We start from the raw sequence: 19866 nt of genomic DNA, 5'->3' as shown, positions 1-19866 counted from the left end.
GGGGTGAATAGAAAGTGAGAAGAAGATAGCAAAGGAAGAAGAGAGGGTGAACATAGAAAAGAAGATGAGGGAAGAAAAAATTGCGAGGGAAGAATAGAGTGTGAGGGAAGAAGAGAGAGAAAGGAAAGAATATAAAGCGAGAACAATATAAAAAGGGAAGAAGAGTGGGTGAGATAAGAGGAGAAGGCAAAAGAGGAAGAGAAGGCGAGAGAAGAAATAGAAAGCGAGTGAAGAAGAGAAGTTGGGGGAAGAAGAGATGGTGAGGGAAGAAGAGATGGCGAGGGAAGAAAAGAAGGCGAGGGAAGAAAAGAAGGCGAGGGAAAAATGGAAAGCAAAAAGAAGACAGTGAAGTAGGAAGAGAGAGCGAGGGAAGAATAGAAAGCAAGAAGAAGATAGAAAGGAAGAAGAGAGGGTGGGGGGAAGAAGAGAAGGCAAGGGAAGAATAAAGCGCAAGGAAAGAATAAAAAGCAAAAAGAAGATTGCGAAGGAAGGCGAGGGTGTGGGAAGAAGAAAAAGTGAGACAAATATAGCAAGGGAAGAAGAGAGGGTGAGAGAAAAACAGAAAGCAAAAATATAGAAAAGGAAGGGAAAGGGTAGAATAAAAGGGAAGGAAGAAGAGAGGGCATGGGAAGAAGAGAGGGTGAGGAAAGAAGAGAGGGCGAGGGAAGAATAGAAAGCAAAAAAAGCAAAAAGATAGCGAAGGCATACGAGAGGGCATGGGAAGAAGAAAAAGCAAGAAGAAGATAGGGAGGGAAGAAGAGACGGCGAGAGAAGAAAAAAGGCAAAGGAAGAAGAGAGGGCGAGGGAAAAACAGAAAGCAAAGGAAGAAGAGAAAGCGAGGGAAGAATAGAAAGTGAGAAGATAGCAAAGGAAGAACAGAGGGTGAGGGAAGAAAAAAGGGTGAGGGAGGAATAGAAAGCAAAAAGAAGATAGTGAAGGATGAAGACAGGGCATGGGAAGAAGAAAAAGGGAGAAAAGAGCAAGGGAATGAGGGAAGAAGAAAGGGTAAGGGAAGGATAGAAATTGGGAAGAAGATAGAAATGGAAGAAGAGAGGGTGATGGTAGAAGAGGAAGCAAGGGAAGAAGGGAAGGCAATGAAAGAAGAGAAGGCAAGGGAAGAAAAGAGGGTGAAGGAAGAAGAGAGGGCAAGGAAGTAAGAAAGGGAGAGGGAAAAATAGAAAGTGAGAAGATAGAAAGAATAGAGGGCGAGTGAAGAAGAGAATGTGAGGGAAGAAGAGAAGGCAAGGGAAGAAGAGAAGGCAAGGGAAGAAGAGATGTTGAGGGAAAAAATAGAAAGTAAAAAGAAGACAGCGAAAGAAGAAAAGAGAGCGAGGAAAGAAGAGAAGATGAGGGAAGAAGAGAGGACAAGGGAAGAAAAGAGGTCGAGAAAAGAGGAGGGGGTGAGGGAAGAAGAGAGGGTGAGGGGAAAAAAGAAAGCGAAGAGAAGAAAGGAAAGAAGAAGAGAGAGCGAGGAAAGAAGAGCAGATGAGGGAAGAAGAGAGGGAGAGGGAAGAAAATAGGGCAAGGGGAAAAAAGAAAGCGAAAACAAAATAGTGAAGCACCAAGAGAGAGCGAGGGAAGAATAGAAAGCAAGAACAATAAAGAAAGGGAAGAAGAGAGGGCAAGAAAATAAATAGAAAACAATGGAAGAAATAGAAAGAGAGGGAAGAAGAGAAGGCTAGGGAAGTAAAGAGGGTGAGGGAATAATAGAAGGCGAGGGAAGAAGAGATGACAAAGGCAAAAAAAAGGTGAGGGCAGAAGAAAAGGCAAGGGATGAAGAGAAGGTGAGGAAAGAAGAAAAGACGAGGGATGAAGAGAAGGTGAGGGAAGAAGAAAAGGCAAGGGAAGAAGAGAAAGCAAGATAAGAAGAAAGGGCGAGGACAAAAGAAAAGTTGAAGGCAGAAGAAAAGGCAAGGAAAGAAAAAAATGTGAGGGAAGAAGAGACGCCCTGGTAAAATAAGAAGGCGAGGACAGAAGATAAAGCGAGGGAAGAAGAGAGGGCGAGGGCAGAAGAAAAGGCAAAGGAATAAGAGGTGAGGAAATAAGAAAAGGCAAGGGAAGAAGAAAAGGCGAGGGCAGAAAAGAAGGCGAGGGAAAAACAAAGGGCGAGAGAAGAAGAGAAGGCAATGGCAAAAGAGAAGGAAAGGGCAGAAGAAAAGACAAGGGGAGAAGAGAAGGCGAGGGAAGAAGACAAGGCAAGGGAAAAAGAGAAAGAAAGGGAAGACGAGAGGTCGAGAAAAGAGGAGGGGGTGAGGGAAGAGAGGGTGAGGGGAAAAATAGAAAGCAAAAAAGAAGAAAGTGAAAGAAGAAGAGAGTGAATAAAGAAGAGAAGATGAGGGAAGAAAACAGGGAGAGGGAAGAAAATAGGGCAAGGGGAAAAAAGAAAGCAAAAACAAAATAGTGAAGGAACAAGAGAGGGAAGAATAGAAAGCAAGAACAATAAAGAAAGGGAAGAAGAGAGGGCAAGAAAATAAATAGAAAAAAATGGAAGAAATAGAAAGAGAGGGAAGAAGAGAAGGCTAGGGAAGAAAAGAGGGTGAGGGAAGAAGAAAAGGAGATGGAATAAAAGAAGGCGAGGGAAGAAGAGAGGGCGAGGGAAGAAGAGATGGCAAGGGCAGAAAAAAAGGCGAGGGCAGAAGAAAAGGTGAGGGATGAAGAGAAGGCGAAGGAAGAAGAAAAGGCGAGGGATGAAGAGAAGGCAAAGGAAGAAGAGAAAGAGAGATAAGAAGAAAGAGCGAGGGCGAACGAAAAGGTGAAGGAAGAAGAAAAGGTGAGGGAAGAAAAAATGCAAGTGAAGAAAATGTGAGGGAAGAAGAGAAGCTGAGGTCAAAAGAAACAGTGAAGGAATAAGAGAAGGTGAGGAAATAAGAAAAGGCAAGGAAAGAAGAAAAGACAAGGGCAGAAGAGAAGGTGAGGGAAAAATAGAGGGCGAGAGAAGAAGAGAAGGCAATGGCAGAGGAGAAGGCGAGGGCAGAAGAAAAGATGTGGGAAGAAGAGAAGGCAAGGGAAGAAGAGAAGGAAAGGGAAGAAGAGAGGTCGAGAAAAGAGGAGGGGAAGAGGGAAGAAGAGAGGGTGAGGGGAGAAATAGAAAGCAAAAAGAAGACAGCGAAAGAAGTAGAGATAGCAAGGAAAGAAGAGAAGATGAGGGAAGAAGAGAGGGAAATGGAAGAAAAGAGGGCAAGGGAAAAAAAGGAAGCGAGGAAAAATAGCAAAGAACCAAGAGAGAGGAAGGAAAGAATAGAAAGTGAGAAGAATATAAAAAGGGAATAAGAGTGCAAAGGAAGAATAGAGGGCAAGGGAAGATAGTGAGAGAAGGAGAGCAAGCAAGGAAAGAAGAGAGGGAGAGGGAAGAATAGAAAGCAAAAAGAAGACAGCAAGGGAAGAAGAGAGAGCATGGAAAGATAAAAAAGTAAGAAGAAGATGCAAAGGAAGAAAAGAAGGTGAGGGAAGATGAGCAAATTAGGGAAAAAGAGAGGGTGAAGGGAAAAAAAGAAAGCGGAAAGAAGACAGCATAGGAAGAAGAGATGGTTAGGGTAGAAAAAAAAGTAAGGGAAGAAAAGAGGGCGTGGGAAGAATTGAAAGCAAAAAGAAGATAGCGAGGGAAGAAGAGAGGGCAAGGGAAGAATAGAAAATGAGAAGATAGCAAATGATGAAGGGAGGGCAAAGAAGAGAGGGCAAGGGAAGAGAGGGTGAGAGAAGAAGTGAGGGCGAGGGAAGAAGAGAAAGCAAGGGAAGAATAGAAAGTGAGAAGATAGCAAAGAAAAAAGAGAGGGTGAGGGAATAAGAGAAGGCAAGGTAAGAATAAAGGGTGAGGAAAGATTAGAAAGCCAAAAGAAGATAGTAAAGGAAGAAGAGAAAGGGCGAAGAAGTTAGCGAGAGAATGAGGGAAGAAAAGAAGGTGAGGGAAGAATAGAAAGCGAGAACAAGATAGAAAAAGGAGAAAGGGAGGGAAGAAGAGAAGGCGAGGGAAGAAAAGGCAAGGGAAGCAGAGAGGTTGACGGAAGAGGAGGGGTTGAGGGAAGAAGAGAGGTCGAGGAAAGAGGAGGGGTTGAGAAAAGAAGAGAGGGTGGGGGAAGAAGAGCAGGTGATGGGAAATATAGAAAGCGAAAGAGGGCAAGGGAAGAAATAGAAAGAGAGGGAAGAAGAGAAGGCTAGGGAAGAAAAGAGGGTGAAGAAAGAGAAGGTGAGGGAATAAAAGAAGGCAAGGGAAAAAGAGAGGGCGAGGGAAGATGAGACGGCAAGGTCAGACGAAAAGGCAAGGGCAAAAGAAAAAGCGAAGAATGAAGGGAAGGAGAGGAAAGAAGAAAAGACAAGGGATGAAGAGAAAGCGGGGGAAGAAGAAAAGGTGAGGGATGAGGAGAAGGCAAGGTAAAAACAGAAGGCAAGAAAAGAAGAGAAAGCAAAGGAAGAAGGGAGGGTGAGGGCAGAAGAAAAGGCGAAGGAATAAGAGAAGGTGAAGACAGAAGAAAAGGCGAGGGCAGAAGAGAAGGCGAGGGAAAAATGAAGGGCGAGAGAAGAGAAGGCAAGAGCAGAAGAGAAGGTGAGGGCAGAAGAAAAGACAAGGGAAGAAGAGAGGGAGAGGGAAGAAGAGAGGGCAAGGGAAGAAGAAAAAAAGAGAGAAGAAGACAAAGCGAGGGCAGAAGAAAAAGCAAGGGATGAAGAAAAGGCAAGGGATGAAGAGAAGGTAAGGGAACAAGAGAAGGCGAGGGGAGAAGAAAGGGTAAGGGAAGAAAAGAAGGCAAGGGCAGAAGAAAAGGCAAATAAATAAGAGAAGGTGATGGAAGAAAAAAGGCGAGGGAAGAAGAGAGGGCAAGGGAAGCAGAGAAGGCAAAGGAAGAAGAGAAGCCGAGCTAAGAAGAAAAGCCGAGAAAGGGCTAAGACAGAAGAAAAGGTGAGGGAAGAAAAAAAGGCGAGGGATGAAGAGAAAGCGATAGCAGAAGAGAGGATGAGGGAAGAAGAGAGGGAAAGGGAAGAAGAGAGGGAGAGGGCAGAAGAAAAGGTCAGCGAAGAAGAGAGGGTAAGGGGAAGAAGAGAAAGCGAGGGCAGAATAGAAGGCGAGGGCAGGGGCAGACTGACCATTCGAGCACTCAGGCACTGCCCGAGGGCCCGGGGTCAGTAGGGGGCCCCATGAATTTTCCCCTGGTACCTTTTATAGGCTTTTTTTGAGTGTGGGCAAGGACACAGGGGCCCCATGATCCCCTATTGCCCGGGGGCCCCATGAGTTGTCAGTCCGCCCCTGGGCGAGGGAAGAAGAGAAGGCAAGGGAAGAAGAGAGAGTGAGATAAGAAGAAAGGGCAAGGGCAGAAGATAAGGTGAAAGAAGGAGAAAAGGCAAGGGAAGAAAGAACCGCGAGGGAAGAAGAGAAGGCGAGGTAAAAAGAGAAGGCGAGGAAAGAAGAGAAAGCAAAGGAAGAAGGGAGGGCGAGGGCAGAAGAAAAGGCAAAGGAATAAGAGAAGGTGAAGAAAGAATAAAAGGCGAGGACAGAAGTGAAGGCGAGGGAAAAATGAAGGGCAAGAGAAGAAGAGAAGGCAGAAGCAGAAGAGAAGGTGAGGGCAGAAGAAAAGACAAGGGAAAAAGAGAGGGTGAGGGAAGAAGAGAAGGTGAGTGAAGAGAAGGAGATGGAATAAGAGAGGGAGAGGGAAGGAGAGAGGGCGAGGGCAGAAGAAATAAACAGGGAAGAAGAGAAAGCGAGGGATGAAGAAAAGGCAAGGGATGAAGAAAAGGCAAGGGATGAAGAGAAGGTGAGGGAACAAGAGAAGGCGAGGGGAGAAGAAAGGGCATGGGAAGAAAAGAAGGCAAGGGCAGAAGAAAAGGCAAATAAATAAGAGAAGGTGATGGAAGAAAAAAGGCGAGGGAAAAAGAAAAGGCAGGGGGAGAAGAAAAGGTGAGGGAAGAAGAGAGGGCGAGGAAAGAAGTGAAGGCGAGCTAAGAAGAAAAGCCGAGAAAGGGCTAAGACAGAAGAGAAGGCAAGGGAAGAAGAAAAGGTGAGGGAAAAAGAAAAGGCGAGGGATGAAGAGAAAGCGATAGCAGAAGAGAAGGTGAGGGAAGAAGAGAGGGAGAGGGCAGAAGAAAAGGTCAGTGAAGAAGAGAGGGCGAGGGAAGAAGAGAAAGCGAGGGCAGAAGAGAAGGCGAGGGAAGAAGAAAAGGCAAGGGAAGAAGAGAGAGCGAAATAAGAAGAAAGGGCAAGGGCAGAAGATAAGGTGAAAGAAGAAAAAAATGCGAGGGAAGAAAGAACCGCGAGGGAAGAAGAGAAGGCGAGGTAAAAAGAGAAGGTGAGGAAAGAAGAGAAAGCAAAGGAAGAAGGGAGGGCGAGGGCAGAAGAAAAGGCAAAGGAATAAGAGAAGGTGAAGAAAGAAGAAAAGACGAGGGCAGAAGAGAAGGCGAGGGAAAAACGAAGGGCAAGAGAAGAAGAGAAGGAAAGAGCAGAAGAGAAGGTGAGGGCATAAGAAAAGACGAGGGAAGAAGAGAGGGTGAGGGAAGAAGAGAAGATGAGTGAAGAGAAGGAGAAGGAAGAAGAGAGGGAGAGGGAAGAAGAGAGGGCGAGGGCAGAAGAAAAAAAGAGGGAAGAAGAGAAAGCAAGGGCAGAAGAAAAAGCAAGGGATGAAGAAAAGGCAAGGGATGAAGAGAAGGTGAGGGGAGAAGAAAGGGCAAGGGAAGAAAAGAAGGCAAGGGCAGAAGAAAAGGCAAATAAATAAGAGAAGGTGATGGAAGAAAAAAAGGCATGGGAAGAAGAAAAGGCAAGGGAAGAAAAAAAGGTGAGGGAAGAAGAGAGGGAAAGGGAAGAAGAGAGAGGAGGGCAGAAGAAAAGGTCAGCGAAGAAGAGAGGGTGAGGGATGGAGAGAAAGCGAGGGCAGAAGAGAAGGCAAGGGCAGAAGAAAAGGCGAGGGAAGAAGAAAAGGCGAGGGAAGAAGAGAGGTCGAGGAAAGAGGAGGGGTTGAGGAAAGAAGAGCAGGTGACGGGAAATATAGAAAGCGAAAGAGGGCAAGGGAAGAAATAGAAAGAGAGGGAAGAAGAGAAGGCTAGGGAAGAAAAGAGGGTGAAGAAAGAGAAGGTGAGGGAATAAAAGAAGGCAAGGGAAAAAGAGAGGGCGAGGGAAGATGAGACGGCAAGGTCAGAAGAAAAGGCAAGGGCAAAAGAAAAAGCGAAGAATGAAGGGAAGGAGAGGAAAGAAGAAAAGACAAGGGATGAAGAGAAAGCGGGAAGAAGAGAGAGTGAGATAAGAAGAAAAAGTGAGGGCAGAAGATAAGGTGAAAGAAGAAGAAAAGGCGAGGGAAGAAAGAGCCGCGAGGGAAGAAGAGAAGGTGAGGTAAAAAGAGAAGGCGAGGAAAGAAGAAAAGGCGAGGGAAGAAGAGAAGGCAAGGGAAGAAGAGAGAGTGAGATAAGAAGAAAGGGCGAGGGCAGAAGATAAGGTGAAAGAAGAAAAGGCAAGGGAAGAAAGAACCGCGAGGGAAGAAGAGAAGTCAGGAATCAGGAGCAGGAGAGTAATCAGAGTCAGGTGAAGAACAAGCCGGGTCAGCAACAAAGGAATCACACAGGAAACAAGCAGGACACAGGGGGGAGCTGAAGACCAGTCAGCACTGAACCAATGTTCACCGTGCGTGTGCACGTGTGCATGCATGTGCGCAATCACACATTCCTGCGCACCTGTGTACAACCGGCAGCTCTTCTGCGGAATCTCTTTTGCGCATACGCGTTCCCGAACGCGATTCTCTTTGCCGGAAATCCCTTACATTGCCCCCCCCCTTAGGGGCAGCCTCCGAATGCCCACTAGGGCTCGTTTCTCAGGGTGAAGACAGAGATAGGCTTGAACTATCCACGGAGCATGAACATTAGTGGATGGTTCCCAAGAGTTATCCTCTGGTCCATAACTTTTTGATGAGGAACTGGGTCTGTCCACCCCTTTTTCTACAGTTCAGGATAGCCTCAACCTCATACTCTTCATTCCCTTCGACCAGCAATGGCGCAGGCACCTCCGAATTCCGGTTGGGAAACCCTCTTGGGATGTGTGGTTTCAACAAGGAACAATGTAATACTGGGTGAATCTTTAAGTTTTTTGGTAATTCTAATTCAAAGGCTACAGGGTTCACCTTTCTCTTGATACTAAATGGTCCCAGATATCTTGGACCAAGCTTCCTTGATGGACAACTTAATTTCAGATTGGCCGTGGATAGCCAGACTTTATCCCCTTGTTTCATTTCCAAGTCACCCCTTCTTTTCCTATCAAAAAATATTTTGTTGCTCGCCTGAGCTTAAGAAATTGTCTTTTGTAAAATTTTGCTGTTCCTCCTGAGGCACTCCATCCTTTCTTGTACTGCCGGAACAGCGGCCTCCACTGGTATTTCTGGAGGGATGGTATCCGTAGTTAGAGAAAAAAGGAGATTGCTTGGTAGCGGAATGGATGAAATTATTATAGGAGAATTCCGCTAATGGAAGGAGCGATGCCCAGTCATCTTGTGAATATGAGGAGAAGCATCGGAGGTATTGCTCCAGAGTTTGGTTTGTCCTTTCTGTCTGTTCATTTGTTTGTGGGTGGTAAGCAGATGTGAAGCGTAACCCGATCTCTAATACCTCACACAGAGCTTTCCAGAATTTGGATGTAAACTGCACTCCCCAATCAGACACAATATTCAGGGGGATGCCATGTAATCTTATGATTTCCTTAATGAAAACGGAGGCAGTTTCTGTGGCAGACGGAGTCCCTTTCAAGGGGATGAAGTGAGCCATCTTAGACAGGCGATCAATCACTACGAAGATAGTGGTAAATCCCTCAGATGGTGGAAGTTCGACGATAAAATCCATTGAGATCATGCACCAAGGTTTTTCCGGTATGGGCAAGGATTCCAACTGGCCCCATGTCTTGGCTTTATCAGATTTATTTCTCAGACAGACTGTACAAGATCTCACATAGTCCTGGCAATCCTTTACTGTGTTTGGCCACCAGAATGAGCGAGAAACCAACTCAGAAGTCTTGTGAATCCCAAAATGACCTGCTAATGGATGGTCATGACATCTCTGGAGAATAAGAGTCCGGAGTTCTTCGGGCACGAAGATCTATTCCTTAAAGGACAGACCGTCCTTTAATTGCAAGTGCATATTCATGGGAGGTGGATGACTATCCACAGCTTCTTTTATTTGCGTGACAAGGTCTGTCTGAAGGAGTAAGAAGTTTTTGGCAGGCAGGATTGTGTCGGGTTCAGACTGCACAACTGGGTTAGGAAACATACGGCAGAGTGCGTCAGGTTTGCCATTCTTAGATCCAGGACGGTATGTCAGATGGAAGACGAAGCGGGAGAAAAATAGTGCCCATCTAGCTTGTCGTGGCCTGAGGCGTTTTGCCGTTTTTAGGTACTCTAGATTCTTATGGTCTGTGACGATGAGAATGGGATGTGATGCTCCTTCCAGTAAATAGCGCCATTCTTCCAATGCTGCCTTAATGGCAAGTAACTCTGTCTCCCACATCATAGTTCCTTTCAGAAACACTCAATTTCCAGGAGAAAAATGCGACAGGGTGCAGAAGGGATTTGAGTCCCTTTCTTTGGGATAATATGGCTCCAGCCGCGTTCTCCGAAGCGTCCATTCAAGGACAAAAGCGAGAGCAGGGTCCAGATGCTTCAGGATAGGTGCGGATGTGAACATGGCCTTTAATTGCTCAAAGGCTATTTGAGCTTCAGGAGTCCACTTAAAGGGGGTATGCTGTCTGGTAAGCTGCGTTACTGGTGCGATGATTCCAGAGAAGTTCTTGATAAATTTCCTATAGAAATTAGCAAATCCTATAAAGCGCTGAACTGCTTCCCTGTCTCCTGGGATGGGCCATTCTAAGACGGCGGACACCTTTTGAGGGTCCATAGAGATGCCCTCAGAAGTGATCACAAGCCCAAGGAACTGGATGGATTGTGTGAGGGACCGCCGAGCGGCACCACTAGCACTCCACTGGTCAGGCGTGCCCAGAGCGCGGAGTTTAAGCCCCAGGGTACTTGTTCACCAGAGCCCCTGATGGTGGGGATGGACTTGGAGTACCCCGGGACCAGGTCGCCACTACTGAGCACACCTGTCAGTGGTAGGGGTGTTCGCCAGGGGCTCCAACCAGGGAGAGCCAGATGTGAGGAGGTCGGGTGACCCCGATGGGATGGATGGATGGCTGAGAAAGTGCGAAGTCAGACGGGCCGAGTTGGTAACGTAGAGGACGGTATGGTACAAGGGAGCGGACAGAGAATCGTCGGGTCACACGCCAGGTCAGCAACAGCAGGTCAGATCTAATGAGGGGCATTCAGAAGAGAGGTCAGGCAAAGCAAGGGTCTGGGCAGGAGAAATCAGCAGGTCAAGAGCAATCCGGGTCAAATAACTTACTAGGCACAGGTTCAGATTCGCAGGATACAGGTAGGACCAGAAGGCACTGAATGACAGCTCAGGGACATTTAAATATCCCGCCCTGTGCTGCCATTGGTGCCCAGCGGGCGGGCGCGGCTTCTACTGCGCATGCGCGAACTCGAACGCCGCGGCCGGCCCGGACCTAGTGCCCGTGTCCCTGCACAGGGCGCTGCACTGCGCCTGCGCCAGGACCATCGCGGCGGGGATCGAGGGGATCCCTGACATTGCCCCCCCCTTACGGGCAACCTCCGGATGTCCACCCGATCTCTCCACCACGGGTGGTCACAAAGAAACCTCCGGACAAGTCTGGGTGCATGGACATTATGGGCTGGTTCCCAATAATTGTCCTCAGGGCCGTAGCCCTTCCACTTGATAAGAAATTGGGTCTGCCCCCCCTTCTTCGGCACTTCAGGATTGTTTCCACCTCAAATTCTTCTTCCTCTTCGACTGTTATGGCTTCCGGGGGCCTGGATTCTCGTTCCAGGAAGGCATCAGGGACTACCGGCTTCAGCAGGGACACGTGGAAGACTGGGTGGATCTTGAGTGTCTCAGGGAGAACAAGTTCATAGGCCACTTCATTGACCATCCGCTTAATGCAAAAAGGGCCTATAAATTTAGGTCCCAACTTTTTCGAAGGTAAGAGCATCTTCAAGTTAGATGTAGCCAGCCAAACCTTCTCTCCGGGCCGCAACACCAGATCTCCTCTTCGTTTCCTATTAAAAGCCTTTTTGTAATCTTCCTGGACCTGACTGATGGCTTCCTGTAGTTTCTTATTGTTCGAAGAGAAAAAAGTTAGTGCATCCTGTGTTGCTGGAATTGGGCATTCCGGGACCAAATCCGGGAGGAAGACCGGGTGAAACCCATAGTTGGAGAAGAACGGGGACTGCCCTGTTGCTGAATGGCAAGCGTTGTTATACGCGAATTCCGCCAAAGGGAGAAGTGGCACCCAGTCGTCCTGAGTAAATGATGTGTAACATCGCAAATATTGCTCCAGGGTCTGATTGGTCCTTTTGGTCTGTCCATTGGTCTGAGGGTGAAATGCCGAGGAAAGGGATAGTTTAATATCCAGGGCTTTGCACAATGCCCTCCACAATCTCGAGGTAAATTGCACCCCTCGGTCCGAGACAATGTCTTCAGGGACCCCATGCAGTCTTACAACTTCTCAAATAAAAACTTGTGCCGTCTCGGCTGCCGATGGAGTCTTCCGTAATGGTATGAAATGGGCCATTTTGGATAAACGGTCCACGACAACAAGAATTGCTGTGTGGTCAAGTGAAGGTGGAAGCTCGACTATGAAGTCCATAGAGATCTTCTGCCAAGGCCGTTCAGGGATGGGTAACGGACGTAGCAGACCCCACGCCTTATTCCTCGAAGGCTTGTTCCTCTGGCAGATGACACAGGAGCCCATGTAGTTCTTACAATCCTTGGACATGTCTGGCCACCAGAAGGAACGTCGGAGAAGTTCCAGGGTCTTGACCGGGCCAAAATGTCCTGCCATCGGGTGGTCGTGGCAATGTCTCAAGACTAGGGTTCGGGCTTCCTCCGGCACCACAATCCGGTTCTCCCTCCATAGGAGTCCCCCCTTGTTCTGGAGGGGCGCCCCATCAGAGGTAGACATGGCTGTGGATGCTCTCATTATCTCGGAGCGAAGGTTCGTCTGAAGGACCAAGAAGTTTGACTGGATCCTTGGAATGACCCCCAGGTATTTCCGCGACCCTGACCAGACCTCTCCAACCTGCGCTCCCATAGTCTACGGTCAATTTTAATGGTTAGTGCAATCAAATCCTCTAATGTCTCGGGCACCTCCACCCGGGTGAGCTCGTCTTTCAGAGCCTCTGATAGGCCCATACGGAACTGGTGCAAAAGCGCAAACTCGTTCCAGCGAGTGTCCCCCATCCAACGCCTAAAGTCAGAGGCGTATTCCTCTGCCGCTCGCCAACCTTGTCGGAGTGCGTATAATGTGGCCTCGGCCGAGGCTGCCCATTGTGGATCATCTTATAAGATGGCCATAGCATTAAAAAAATTGTCAACCGAAACCAGATGGGGATCATTGTTTCCCCTTAGTCGGTGGGCCCAGTCTTGGGGTTCACCCTGCAACAGGGAGATAACAAACCCCACTTTCACCGATTCTGTCAGAAAAGTCCGTGGTTGCAGTTCAAAATAGAGCAGGCAGGAGTCACGGAATGACCGGAAGCGTGTGCGATCCCCGTGGAAGCGCTCGGGTAAGGGTACTCGGGGTTCCGCCACAGGGAGTGATGCGGAAGGCCCGGGAGCCGGCTTATGGGTTGCTGCGACCGGGGGTGCCGGAGCCGGGGCTTGTGAAACAGGAGCAGATATGGTGCAGGCCTGGAACCGATTCTCAATCTGCAAACATCTGTCCTGTAACACGTTTACTGCTTGCGTCAGGGTAGCCAGGTGTCTGCAAACCTCCTCCATCGGGGAGGGTCCTCCTCGAGGCTCAGTCATGGCCTTCTGGTACTGTGAGGGACCGCCGAGCGGCACCACTAGCACTCCACTGGTCAGGCGTGCCCAGAGCGCGGAGTCTAAGCCCCAGGGTACTTTTTCACCAGAGCCCCTGATGGTGGGGATGGACTTGGAGTACCCCGGGACCAGGTCGCCACTACTGAGCACACCTGTCAGTGGTAGGGGTGTTCGCCAGGGGCTCCAACCAGGGAGAGCCAGATGTGAGGAGGTCGGGTGACCCCGATGGGATGGATGGATGGATGGATGGCTGAGCAAGTGCGAAGTCAGACGGGCCGAATTGGTAATGTAGAGGACGGTATGGTACAAGGGAGCGGACAGAGAATCGTCGGGTCACACGCCAGGTCAGCAACAGCAGGTCAGATCTAATGAGGGGCATTCAGAAGAGAGGTCAGGCAAAGCAAGGGTCTGGGCAGGAGAAATCAGCAGGTCAAGAGCAATCCGGGTCAAATAACTTACTAGGCACAGGTTCAGATTCGCAGGATACAGGTAGGACCAGAAGGCACTGAATGACAGCTCAGGGACATTTAAATATCCCGCCCTGCGCTGCCATTGGTGCCGAGCGGGCGGCCGCGGCTTCTACTGCGCATGCGCGAACTCGAACGCCGCGGCCGGCCTGGACCTAGTGCCCGTGTCCCTGCACAGGGCGGTGCACTGCGCCTGCGCCGGGACCATCGCGGCGGGGATTGAGGGGATCCCTGACAGATTGCCTCTCGAATTCGCATTTCTCAGCTTTTGCATACAGGCGATGCTGGCATAGTCTATCCAGAGTTTTCTTTACGTGATCCCAATGGCTTTCTATGGAACTAGAGAAAACCAGGATGGCGTCCAGATAGACGATAAGGAATAGATCCAGATAGTCTCGAAAGATTTCATTTACCAGGTGTTGGAATGTTGCTGGGGTATTACAGAGGCCAAAGGGCATTACCAGATATTCGAAGTGTCCAAATCGGGTTCGGAAGGCCGTCTTCCACTCGTCACCCTCCCGAATTCTCACTAGATTGTAAGTGCCCCTTAGGTCCAGTTATGAGAAGAAGCATGCTCCCCGAATCCTTTGAAATAGTTTGGGGATCAGTGGAAGGGGGTAGCGATTCTTTACCGTTATCTTGTTTAGGTCACGGTAGTCGATACAAGGTCTGAGAGTGTGATCCTTCTTCTCCACAAAGAAGATACCGGCTCCGGGCTGGAGCTCAATAGGACAGTCGTATGAGCGATGAGGAGGAAGGCAGTTGGCACTTTTCTTATTGAAGACGTCCAGATATTAGTGATATACTGCACGAACAAGTTTCATGGTTTCAGGATCAAAGTGAATGCTGAGAAGAGGAGTTGCCTCATTAGTCCCTTTAGGGGTACAGTGAGTCAGACAATATTTTGAAGTAAAGAAGATTTCTCCAGACAACCAATTGCTGGTTGGGTTGTGGGCTCTTAGCCAAGGCATGCCGAGAATAACTGGAAAAATCGGGGAGGTAATGATATCTAAACATAGGAGTTCCTGGTGTCCCGAAGTAGAGTAGCAGAATATTGGCACGGTTTCCTGTGTTACAGTGCCAGAACTGATACCAGATCCGTCTGCCAGATGAACTGCAAGTCTCTGTGCTTTGGTACGGAGTGTAATCTGGTTTTGCGTAGCGAAGTGGGCATCCATAAAGCAGCTACAGGCACCTGAGTCTATGATGGCTGGGGCCATGATTGTCCTTTCGGCCAGCTGGAGCTGCAGATTAAAGGAGAGATGCGCCCGGCTGGCCCCTTGAGGGTGCATCATTTAGAAATAGTTGGGAGAGGACTTATGGGATTTGGCCGGGCAGGTGGCCACAAAATGACCTGCATCACCGCAGTAGAGGCAGAGGTTGGACTTCTGCCGGCGAAGGCGTTCCGCGGCGGATAACTGCGGTGTCCAGAAACTTCTCCTAGTGGAGTTGGTGGGTGATGCTGATGATGCCACATTTGTAGAGGGCCCTATTTCAGAGCATATCAAAATCTTCCCATTAATCCTCTCGCTCTGCCTTTCCCAAATCCGACGGTCAATATGAATCGCCATGTCTATCAGACTCTCCAACCTGGTTAGTACCCCAACTCGGGCCAGCTCATCCTTCAGATTCTCGGAAACACTGAGGCGGAACCGATGGCGGAGAGCAGCCTCATTCCACTGGGTATCAGGACTCCAGATGCAGAAATCGGCGACATAGTCTTCCATAGGTCTCTGGCCTTGCTGTAGCTTACTGAGCATCGTTTCAGTGGTTTGGCGCTGGAAGGGGTCATCATAGATTTGTGCCATCGCTCTAAAGAATAAGTCCACAGAAGCTAAGGGCGGATCATGTAACTCATGGAGATGGTAGGCCCAGGACTGAGGTTCATTTCTGAGGAGTGTGATAATAAATCCCACCTTAGTGTTAGATGACAAGAAGGTCCTGGGGAGCAGGGAAAAATATAACTCACAGGAGTTACGAAAAGTCCTGAACTTCCTGCGATCCCCTGTAAAGAACTCAGGTGTAGGCACCCGGGGTTCCGGCAGAGCAGAGGCTTCAATGGTTATACTGGTCTCTGAGTGACCGCATCAAAGGTAGTCATGAGGTCTGTGTCTATGAAGACATTAGAGTCGGTTCGCAGTTTACTCTCCAGGTGTTCAAAGTTTTTCTGTAACTCATGCATCACGTTGAACAAGGTAGTTACTGCTTGGCGAATATGTCCCCCAGTTGCGAGGCCTCCCTTTCAGACTCCATCACTGGCTGACTGGTACTGTCACGTACCTGATAGGAGACTGAATTGACGAGGTTGGCCTCACTTGTGTCACTAGCCCTGACCCCGCTGAGGTTGGAACAGAGGGAGTCTAGGACCCAGGGGAACAAGAGTGCCAGTAGTGGTTGTTTGCAGTTCTTGCTGATGAATACCTTGGAAGGCTGAAGATCCTCTGATTTTGGCACAGGAGTAGCAGGCAGAGCAGGTTTGATAGATTGCCAGGCGTGCACCAGAGCAAGGCAGGTAGTGAGGACAAGAGACAGGAGCAATGTCATGGAAAAGCCAGGGTCATAAACAGTCGGGCAGCACAGTACAGAATCAGAAGGAGAAGCCAGAGTCAGGAGCAGAGCCGAAGTCAGGAACCAAGAGCAGGAGAGTAATCAGAGTCAGGTGAGAAACAAGCCGGGTCAGCAACAAAGGAATCACACAGGAAACAAGCAGGACACAGGGGGGAGCTGAAGACCAGTCAGCACTGAACCAGAGCAGAGGCCCTCTTTAAATAGCCCATCTGGCGCCAATCTTCGCCGTGATCGCACATTCCTGCGCACCTGCGCACAACCAGCAATTCTTCCGCGGAATCTCTTTCGCACATGCTGTTTGCCGGAAATACCTTACAGAAGGACAGGGCATAACAGGAGCTCAGAGAACTAAGAAGTTTCTCTGGCAGAGTGGGCTAGACTGAGCATGTCTTATATAGACAAGCAAAATAGGAGGCGGGCCAGGAAGTGATGGAAGGGAAGGACATAAAACCCAGAGAATAGCAGGCGACACCCATAGGTGAGCACAGACAAACCACACCTGTGAAGGGAATCAGGAAAAGCACTGCAGAAAGGAGGTAAGAATACACAAACAAGAAACTGCAGGCTAACTTGTGACAAGAGGAAAGGAAGAAGAGAAGGCGAGGGAAGAAGAGAGGGCAAGGGAAGAAGAGAAGGTGAGGGAATGAGAGAAGGCAAGGGAAGAAGAGAGGGTGAAGGAAGAAGAGAGGGCAAGGAAGCAACAGAGAGCGAGGGAAGAATTGAAAGTGAGAAGAAGATAGAAAGGAAAGAAGAGAGGGCGAGGGAAGCAGAGAAGGCGAGGGGCAAAATAGATAGCAGAAAGAAGACAGTGAAGGAAGAAGAGAGAGCGAGGGAAGAACACAAAGCGAGAAAAAGATAGCAAAAGAAGAAGAGGGTAGAAGAGAAATCAAGGGAAGAAGAGAGGGCGAGGGAAGAAGAGAAGGCAAGGGAGGAAGAGAGGGTGAGGGAAGAAGAGAAAGCGGGAAGAAGATAGAAAAAAAGAACCGAGGGTGAGAGTTGAAGAGAAAACAAGGGAAGAAAATGGTGAGGGAAGAAGAGAGGTTGAGGGAAGAAGAGAGGGCAAGGGACAAAATAGATTGCGAAAAGAAGTCAGTGAAGGATGAACAGAGGGTGAGGGAAGAATAGAAAACAAGGGAAGAAGATAAGGCAAGGGAAGAAGAGAAAGCGAGGGATGGATAAAAAGCGAGAGAAGAGGAGAGGGTGAAGGAAGAGGGAAGAATAGAAAGCGAGGAGAAGATAGAACGGGAAGAAAAGAGAGTGAGGGAAGAAGAGAGGTCAAGGGAAGAAAAAATGGTGAGGGAAGAAGAGAGAGTGAAGGGAAAATAAGAAAGCGAAAAGAAGATAGTGAAGGAAGAAGACAAAGGGAAGAAGAGAGAGCAAGGGAAGAAATAGAAAGAGAGAGAAGAATAGAAAGTAAAAAGAAGATAGCAAGGGAAGAAAAGAGAGCATGGGAAGAAGTAAATGTGAGAAGACAATGAGGGAAGAAGAAAAAGCGAGAAGATAGCAAGGGAAGAAAAGAAGGTGGCATTAGAAGAAAAGGGGAGGAAAGAAGAGAGGAAGGAAGAGAGAGCAAGGGCAAAAATAGAAAGCAAATTGTCACGATCAGGGGTCAGGCTCAAAGACCAGTTGCTATAGCAGTGGAAAGGCTTACCTGAAACTAGAAGGACAGGTACACAGGCAGGTCACCGTGGCAGAGGAGTGGGATCACCCGAGGTGTGGAGTCTAAGTACCAACCGGTGTTCACCAGAGCTCCTGATGGTGGAGATGGATTTGGCTGCGTGTTAGCACCAGGTCGCGGTCCTCAGGATAACCCCACCCGGAGGTGAGCAAGCGGAGGTCCAGTAGCGCATAAGCAGGTAAGGATCAAACGGAAGTGTGGTCAGTAAACAAGCCAAGGTCGGTAAGGAGCAGTCACAGGTTGGGATCAGACAGAAGCATAGTCAAGAGCAAGCCAAGGGTCAATAACGAGTGATAGCAAAATATGGATAACAGCAGGGATAAGGAGCACAATACTGGCTGGCAAACAGGAAGTACAGAGACATGGCTTATATCAGGAGGTTCATAGGAGGAGCAAAGGGTTCAAGGTTCATGATAAACAAGGTCAAGGTAGGATCATCCAAATAATTGTCAGGTGAGCTGTCCAGCATTCCAGGTGGCTCAGCAAGAAGAAACATTGCCACTCACCGCAGAAGGCCCAGGTTTGGACCCAGGCTCTGACACAAAAAGAAGATAGCAAGGGAAGAAGAGAGAGCATGGGAAAAAGAAAAAGTGAGAAGATAGCAAGGGAAGAAGAGAGGGTGAGGGAAGATGAGAGGGCAAGGGAAAAATAGAATGCAAAAAAAAGAGAGGAAAGGGACAAGAGAGAGTGAGGGAAGAATAGAAATCGAGAAGAGGATAGAAAAGGAACAAGAGAGGGTAATTGAAATATAGAAAGGTCAAGGGAAGAAATAAAAATCGAGGGATGAAGAGAGGGCGAGGGAAGAAGAGAGGGTTAGGGAAGAAGAGAGGGCAAGGGAAGAAGAGAGGATGGGGGAAGAATAGAGAGCAAAAGGATGATAGCAAGAGAAGAATAGAGAGCATGGGAAGAAGAAAAATCAAGAAGAAGACAGCGAGGGAAGAAGAGAGGGCAAAGGAAGAAGAGAAAGCGAGAGAAAAAGAAAAGGCGAGGGAAGAAGAGAGAATGAGGAAAGAAGAAGCAAGAAGATGATAGCAAAGGAAGAAAAGAGGGTGAGAGAAGATGAAAAAGAGAGAAAAAGATAGCGAGGGAAGAAGAGAGGGATAGGGAAGAAGAGAAGGTGAGGGAAGAAGAAAAGGCAAGGGAAGAGAGGGGGTGAAGGAGAAAATAGAACGCGAGGGAAGAAGACAGGGCGAGGGAAGAAGAGAATTTGAGGGAAAAAGAGAAGGCAAGGGGAAAAATAGAAAGCGAAAAGAAGACAGCGGAGGAAGAAGAGAAAGCAAGGGAAGAAAAGAAAGCAAGAAGATAGAAAAAGAAGTTAGTTCCTTTTAATGTACAAATGTGAACGCATAAATACTATTAATGTGCAAGCCATAGTGTCAATTGTAACCCCACTTTGAAAAAAAATAAAGAAAACTACTTCTAAAAACTATCCCAGAGTTAAAGAACAACCTGTGAGGGTTGAAATGCCAACTTGTTTTTAATAATACTAGCTCCAGGTCAAATTCTGACTTTAAGGGAGTCACAGGAGCAGGAACAAGCATACAGACAGTAAAGTCAGAAAAGCCTAAACCTGTCTTGAAGTATCCTGCATACTTGTTCTTGTTTGATGACTCAATAAATGAAAAACCAAAGGACCCAGCAGACATTTAAGGCACCCATAAGCACATATACAAAACCAATATTTTTTAAATTATTTTGCACATTAAAAATCATTGTATATACAAAATTTAAAAGAACTCATACAAAAAAACAATAGGAGTACATAAATCTGGAAGGGTTAAGCTGCACTCTCAGCTGGTACACAGAAATGTGAAAGGACCTCAGCTATCCTGAATAGTAAACCAATATAACAACCCAGAAAAAACTTGATATTAACACATTCTTGCTCGGGGTGGGACTGACATAGATCTCAATGCATTTCCAGGAATTGGATTCCACCTCTTTAGGAGACTGGATGGAAAAGGCTATTGTATGCAAAACATTGGGATGCTGAAGAATTAAAAGCCACCACCTCCACGCCATCTAATGGACAGACGCTAAGGTCACTCAAATTTACAAGAGGAGAAAGAAAGCCAAACGGGGAGCCACCATAACAGTATCATCCATGACATCATCTAGTGAAGTAGACATATCACATCAGCTGTAGAAGCAATCACGTATTATACATAAATCAATCGTATCCAACACAATTCAAACATAGTTGTAGGGGGTGGCATAATGGTTGCATCAGAGAGCAATGGGCTAAGCGCTTGAGAAGGTATGGTTATTTTGATGTATGTAAACAACCACGACTATGGGATTAGC

At 47.9% G+C, this 19866-nt stretch overlaps 1 pseudogene; it reads left to right on the top strand.

The window, feature by feature from the left end:
* Positions 1-1040: 1040 nt before the first annotated feature.
* On the top strand, positions 1041-6695 carry LOC149472031 (uncharacterized; annotated as a pseudogene).
* The last annotated feature ends 13171 nt before the right edge of the window (positions 6696-19866 follow it).

The sequence above is a fragment of the Staurois parvus genome, unplaced genomic scaffold, assembly GCF_062004578.1.
Source record: "Staurois parvus isolate SC_StPar_1 unplaced genomic scaffold, SC_StPar_1.0 ptg000025l, whole genome shotgun sequence".
In the NCBI taxonomy this organism is placed as follows: Eukaryota; Metazoa; Chordata; class Amphibia; order Anura; family Ranidae; genus Staurois; species Staurois parvus.
Note: the sequence above shows the minus strand (reverse complement) of the source record. Positions and strands in the feature narration are given on the sequence as shown.